This window comes from Strix aluco, chromosome 21, assembly GCF_031877795.1.
Source record: "Strix aluco isolate bStrAlu1 chromosome 21, bStrAlu1.hap1, whole genome shotgun sequence".
In the NCBI taxonomy this organism is placed as follows: Eukaryota; Metazoa; Chordata; class Aves; order Strigiformes; family Strigidae; genus Strix; species Strix aluco.
Genome location: NC_133951.1, coordinates 13,336,503 through 13,343,343, shown reverse-complemented (window position 1 = coordinate 13,343,343; position 6,841 = coordinate 13,336,503). Strand labels below are relative to the sequence as shown.

At 55.6% G+C, this 6,841-nt stretch overlaps 1 long non-coding RNA gene across 1 annotated transcript; it reads left to right on the top strand.

Annotated features, from left to right (window-relative positions):
* Positions 1-1,145: 1,145 nt before the first annotated feature.
* On the top strand, positions 1,146-3,272 carry LOC141932866 (uncharacterized). The gene is made up of 2 exons (XR_012625948.1): positions 1,146-1,314; positions 3,052-3,272. It is a non-coding gene; the product is annotated as an uncharacterized LOC141932866 (long non-coding RNA).
* Positions 3,273-6,841: the final 3,569 nt, after the last annotated feature.

Below are 6,841 nucleotides of genomic sequence, written 5' to 3'. Positions count from 1 at the left end.
ACTGGGCCACGGTGGCACCGGGAGCACGGACTGACGTGATGCTGCGGTCAGCGAGGTGCTGGCCTGGGCCTGGGCTTAGGGATGGGGCTGAGGGAGAGACCTCCCAGCCCTCCCACGGGTGCTTCATTTCCGTAGATGGACCTTAGTTGCCAACCCCTCGACGTGGTTCGTTGCCTCTGAGACCCGTCCTTGCTCTTGCTGCTTCCCCAGGCTCAGAAGAGGCCAGTGAACAAAAAGTTGGTTTTATGTTTAACTTGTGCAAATCTTTTTCCCTTCAGCTTTGTGCAGAGGTGAGCGGAGATGCCACCGCCACGCCAAACCACCGGCATGGGGTACCTAAACCTCACGGAGCTCCGGAAAGAAATAGAGGAGGTGCTGCCTTGCCTCAGCCGAGGAAAGATGCAAAATTCCCCAACTCCTCTGTCTCTCGGTTTCCAGGGTTAGACACACGCTGTGCTCAGAGGAGACGACAAGCTGATAAGGTGGAGCATCGCAATCTCCCTCAGCGAGTGGGATGCTGCAGGAGGGAGCTGCGGGAGGGAGCAGGACCCACAGCACCAGCTTCCCCAAGCCCCGTGTGCTCAGCGCTGGCCGTGTAGCGTGGCCTGGGCTTTCTTATTCATTTCTTACAGACATCAACCTTTCTGGTCCCTTTTAATTATCTGTTCAGTGCTTCTCAAATTAAGAAATCTGAAAATACCAGCGGGAAACACCACCCTCTGCGGCAAAGCTGCGAGGCAGGAGGGGACGATGCCCCTTTCCAGAGCCAAATGCTGAGTATTTAATCACAATTATTTAATACAGCTGGGACCATCCCCGTGGGGCTGCTTAGTGTACCTCAGCTCAGGCACGGCTGGGCCAGGAGACCCCATTTGCAAAGGTTTAAGATGCCGTTACCACAGAGGGGTCTCTGCAGGGTCTCGGGCTGCATTCATGCAGCGAGGCACCCAGCACAGCGTGGAAAACACCGGTGAGCCCCAAGAAGAGGTCTGAGGTTCCTCTTCTGGTGGGGGTGGCTTCTCTTTCGTCTTTTTTTTTTTTTTTTCCCTCCCCCTCTCCTTGAAGCTCTCTGAAACAAGTGCTGTTTTATTGCAGATAATTTACCAGCTGCACAAAGGCTGCCTTGTACCGCTGAGCTCCAGATGTTTAACATTTCACAGAAAAGCTAATCATAAGGTACCTGTTTCACTGGAGCACCAGCTGACCTGGATGGGGAGAGAGCGAGCTGCCTTCCAGGCTTTGCCTTCCCTTTCACAGGCAGCTGCCAGCACATCCCAGCCCTCGAGAGAGCAGATAATACCCGGTGCATCGCAGGTGACTGGGAGACAGTTTGTGCCACCCTTGCTTGGGGTGCAGCGGGTGGGGTGCCACGCACAGAGCCCGGCCAGCGTGGCTTTGCCTGAGATGGGCTCGGCAGGAGCAGCTGCAGGGGCTGATCCCTTTTGCTGATCCCTCTTTCGGGGGCTCTCTGCAGCGGATCAGCCTCCGACGGCTCTGTGGGAGGGTGCCTACAGGTGGGGCCAGGGGTAGGAATTGCTGCTTCCCACCTGCGCGTGAAAAATGGGCATCTCTGGGGTGGGGGATGCTGCCTTAGAAAGAGCAGCAAGGGGCTCCTGGGGGCTGGAAGGGTCTGTCCTGGGGATTTGGTTGGCCCTGGGGTCAGCAATGTGCAGGTCTGGGTTGTCCTCGGGGGCTCTGGCACAGCCCCGGGTATCCGGCAGCTCCGTGGCTGCTGTGCCCCTGCCCTCACAGTGCTGCCAGCTCGGGACGGATCCTGCACAGTCCTGAGGGCTGCGGTCCTGTGGTTGCCTGGCTCTGCTCCATCCCCACCCCATTCCTTTGACTGCAATCCCTTAATTGTTTCAAAAAAGCACATGACAAAAGGCAGGGAGATAATTACAGTCCCTTGCCCCCCCCTTATCTCCGGGGAGAGCGTGTTGGGCAAATAGAAAACAGAGAATTAATTCTGGCGGTGGCCGAGGCTCCGTGGACCAGGCCCTGAACGGCAGGCAGGGCGGGTTTACTGCCCTTGTTCACAGCTATATTCAGCATTTTATTGCAACTATAATTATTGTTCTCCGTCAGGAGCTGGCGGAGATGTCAGGCCGGCACCGGCCGTTCCCCACTCCCATGGGCAGAGGTTTGGGCAGGCAGGGCTGGTCACGGCGCGTCCCGCCTTGGCGATGCTGCCCAGTGTCCCCAGGTGTGTGGGGACAGCGCTGGCTGCCAGGGGGCAGTGACCCCCTGCCTTCCCGTGGCGCTGCCGTGAGGATGAGCGCGTGTTTGGGGGAAGCCTTCCTTCCCAAAACCCCTGAAATGAAAGCGCAAGGTGCAGCCAGCCCAGAGCTCGTGTGTCCTCTGCGCCCCGGGGAAGCATCTTCTGCGAGGGGTTGTGGTGGAGATGGTGGTGGCCAGGGCAGCGTCGGGTGTCGTGGCCAAGGCAGGATCCCACCCACCCTTCGGCTGCATGAGGCGTCTCGTCCTGGAGATCCAGCACGGGCACAAGCGATGGCTCTGCGAGGGGGGAGGTGGAACCCCACGCACACGCGGGTGCCAGCGAGGCAGGAGGGGACCTGCCCCAAGGGATGCTCCGCCGCGGGACCACGGAGCCGCTGGCCGGCTCTCCTGGCAGCCAAGGGGCCTCGGGAGTGGACTGGCCCAGTGGCAAGTGCTGCCCTGGCCAAGCAGCCCCTCATTCTCATGCAAAACGTGCAGGGGGAGGGAATGAATCCCTCCATTGGGGAGCAGAGCCGGGCAACTTCTCCGCAATGAAGTAATCCTCCCCCGGCACCCAGAGCATATAAAGCACCGTGGAGCACAAGTGCCTCTCTGTCCCGTCTCTTTCTTCTCTTTCCCTTTAATAATCTTACTCTTTTGTCCCCGTACATTTACTCTCCGTGTCATTGTCCCCTTCTGCTCTGGTAGCCGGCTGCCCATCGCGGACGGACCCTCTGCCTGGGAGGTGCTCATGGTGCCACCTGCTTTTTCCACTTTATTTTCCAGGACACCTGATGTATTTATTTTCTCTTATTTTTTTTGCCTCTGGTTTAGGGTCTATTAAGTTTACTCCTTCTTCCCCTGCCCTGGGAGACCCAGTTAATGAGTAACCATAGCGTGCTTGGAGGCAGCTGTCTCAGACAAACTGACGGAGACTTTTTTGGAGCGGCATAAGGGAACGTTTGTTCTGCAGCTTCTCAATAGATCCTTGTGCAGGAGGCAAGAAGTGTGGGGAGAGAAAGAAAGAGACACTAAATCACTGGACTCCTTGAAAATCTCGCTGCGTGTGTGTGTGTTTTTATTCCTTTTTATAATAGATGTTAGATGAGTCACCTTTTCAAGTTTAAATAATGAATTTATCTTCACAACGGAGCACACAATGTACTTTTTAACAGCGTTTCAGCTTTAAAGTTCTTTTTAAGTAACTTAAGTATGAAACACACAGCCTATATATACACTGGCATGGGGTTAGCATCACATGAGTGTGGATTTTCTTTGTTCCAGTCCCAGCATAGAGCAGATTTTGCTTTTACAGTTCAGAATTTTACCTGCTCCCTTCCTTTGCTTTTGTTATATGCAGACAGTTTAGGGTTTTTATCAGATATTTGCCATCTGGGTTAAGGGCTGTTTGACTTCCCTAGGATGCCTGGCTGGCGGGCTGGGTAGGAGATGGCCCGTGCGCTGGCTGGACGAGGGGTCCTGTGCCCCAGATCCCCTGCGTGACCTTGGCAATGGCATTTAAACCTGTCTTCCCCGCTTTGCTTTTGTCACTGTGCAAACAGGTGACGGATGTGCCTTTTCTCATACTTGCAGCAGTTTTTTCCTTCCTAGCGTGCCGGGAGGCTTGTGGCGGGTGGCTGGGGGGTTGTGAGAGGCAGAAAGCCGCGGGAGCAGGGTACCAAATTCTCCTGGTTGTCTTGAAATGTCTCTCCCTCTCTCTGCGGCTTTGTGATTCCTCGGTTCCTGCCAACTTTTGGGTTTCTCATGGCGGGCTGTGCACCTCGCAGGGCTTGGGGTGCGCTCGCGGGGCTTGCTGTGTGCTAGGGAGCATCACCCCCCCCCCAGCCAGTGTCCCCACGGCGCTCCAGTCACATCCCCTGCTCCTGCATCCCGCAGCTGCGCTGGGACTCGGTTGCTTTGCAGCTTGGTGCTGTGCTCTGGGGTGCTGGGCATCCCCTGAGCCTCACGGAGGGGGCAAGGAGCGTTTCTCAAGGGGTAGCCGTCCTTCCCTCGCCGCTCCCCGCGGCCTCCCGCCCGCTTTCAGGGACAGCTTTGCTCCAGCTCATTCCGAGGAGGTTTCCCACCGCTCTCGCAGCCGGACGAGGCAGCCGGAGCGTGCGGAGCCGTGCGGTGCCCGCGCAGCCCGTCCTTCCCGGCGCGCGCTTGTGGTCCAGGCTGCGATCCAGCACCGGGGAGAAAACTCAAAACCTGTAACCACGCTTTTCCTCCTCTTTTACAAAACCTCAGGGATGGGTTTTTAGGTTTTTTTTTTTTTTTGAACTTTGGGATTGGTTCAAGTTTTGGGTAAAGATTCAGGTTGTTTGTGTTTTACCTGAAATGCAGCTCCCCGTTCCCTGGAGCAACAGTTCTTTATTGGCTCTTGGAGACACTTGGCACTCTCAGCGCATGAAATAAAAAGCTTTTTGTTTCCATATTTCAATATATTTATATATATTTAACTGGTTTGGGGAGGGTATTTGAAGGTCAGAGGACTTTCAGAGGTTACGGTGCTGGCCAGGCCCTGGGAACAGCCATCCTGTGGGAACTCATTCCCAGCTCACCCTTCCCGAATCTCTTTCTCTTTTATTTTGCCAATGCTGGTGCCCATTACTAAATGCCTTTTTTTCTTATTTTTGTAAAAATCCACAGTGAACTTTATAGATGTGCCATTGACAAACTGGCGTGGTAAAAGTAACACAGCCTCAGGCTGTGAACCCAACCGTGCTACCAAGAAGGTGTTTGTACCGACAAAAATTTTACAAGAATAAGCAGATTTTTGGGCTCCACCCTCCCACAAGAGGCTGGTGCAGCTGCAGGTTAGGGCAGACGGGCTCCCATCGCCTCGTGGCGCTTTCCCTGTTTGTCTGGAGGAGTCAGCACCCAGTTCTTCCTCCCTGCCAAATACTGACCATCGGCAACTCGGTATCCCGAGGACGTTTTCAGCTGGACAAGAACCATCCTCCTGGTGGTATTTCAGCCCCGGTGGGCAGCGTAGCTGTGACACAGAGACCGAACCCCAAAGCCAGCCCCGGAGCACGGAGCAGAACTTGTCTCTCCAGCAAAAGCCTCTTCCCTTTCCATTTGCCGTGGCGGAGGGTTTCCTCTGCTTTAAAGCTTTCACAAAGTAACTCAGAGCCGGCGGCCGCAGGCAGTTCTGCCCCGTGTTTGGCCAAACCACCCCGTCCTCCTCGCCAAGGAGCGCCCCGAGTCCCTGCCCTCGCGGGATAAAGGATGCTTTCAGCTGCTCTAAGCAGATCTGTTGGGAAACCACTGAATTTCCGTGACTTGAAACATCTGGTTGACATTCTTACATCCACAGGCTCTGGTGTAATTATCCCTATTACCTGATCCGCGTGCACTTTATCTTGCTTTGTGGGCAGTTCTGCTCTCCCTCCCTGCCCGCACCACCCGCCACCATCGCCCAAGCACACGGGCCACTTTCCTAATTAAAACTTGGTGCTTTCTTCCTCTGGCTCAGGTCTCCCCTCCCCATCTCAGCAGTGGCTGAGGAATGCGAGACAGGAATGCTGTCCTCTCGCAAGGAGCCAGGGAAGGGGGGGCCGGCTATCACTTAAAAACAATGTCTTTGTGTTTTCAGCCGGCTGTAGTCACGCAAGGCCATGCCTGGGTGTGCACGGCCGCCCGCCCCGCGCCTGCTCGCCCGCTGCCTTACCTGGCACCAACACGGCAGAGTTCGGCATCTTCCAAAACCTTTTACCATCACGTCATATTCTTGCAAAACCAAGGCTGGGAGCATCCCATAAATCAATGCCAAGCTCCTCTGTGAATGAGTAGCTCACCTTTCCATTTTAATTCCTTCCTCAGGCCGTCCTCAGAGGCCGGCTGGAGGTCTCTGTGCGGAGCAGAGGTATCTCACCACCCCCCGGGTTCTTCGCACGGTCCTTTACACCACCCAGACGTTGCTGGCAAAACCCCACGGAGCTGCGGCAGAGCCTTACAGCCCCATGAGCCTCCGCGGGTGATGAGATCTAACAGCTCCATGTCCTGTGGGCTCATGGTTCTGAAGGAAATGCCACTAGAAAAGGCAGCAAAGCTGCTTAATTAAGTTCTAAAAATGGTAATTTGCCTTCCGAAATCCCAGGCCATCCAAGCACACAGCTCTGTGCTTCCAAGAGCTCCAGCCAACAGGACCCAGCTCAGGTCTGGTTGGGCCAGACTCCACTGACTCCAGGGTCTCATCCACTGACTCCAGGGCCAGACTCCACTGACTCCAGGGTCTCATCCTGCCCATGAGCATCGCAAGGCCAAGCGCTCCCGTCCCACCCAGCGCCACAAGCCTTTGCTGCAGAGCAGCTGGGCCAGTTCTGCACCCGCGTGTCTGTCTGTCCGTCTGCAACCCAGTCCTGGGTTTATGGTCTGAGCTGCTTTTTGGAGGCATTCCTGGCTGAGACAGGTGAGGGGCAGCACGCCGGACCTCGGCACATCCAGCACCTCCCGCCCTGCTGTAAACACCAAATGAGCATCTGCCATTTTTGGGGCTGATGCTATTATTTTTCACGCTCGTTGGCCGCTCCTGAGGTTTCTCACCTGAGAAACCTGCCTGTGTTTCTCATTTGCTGGTTCAAGTCCTGCCACATTTGGGAAGGTGCAACCTCTTACGGGT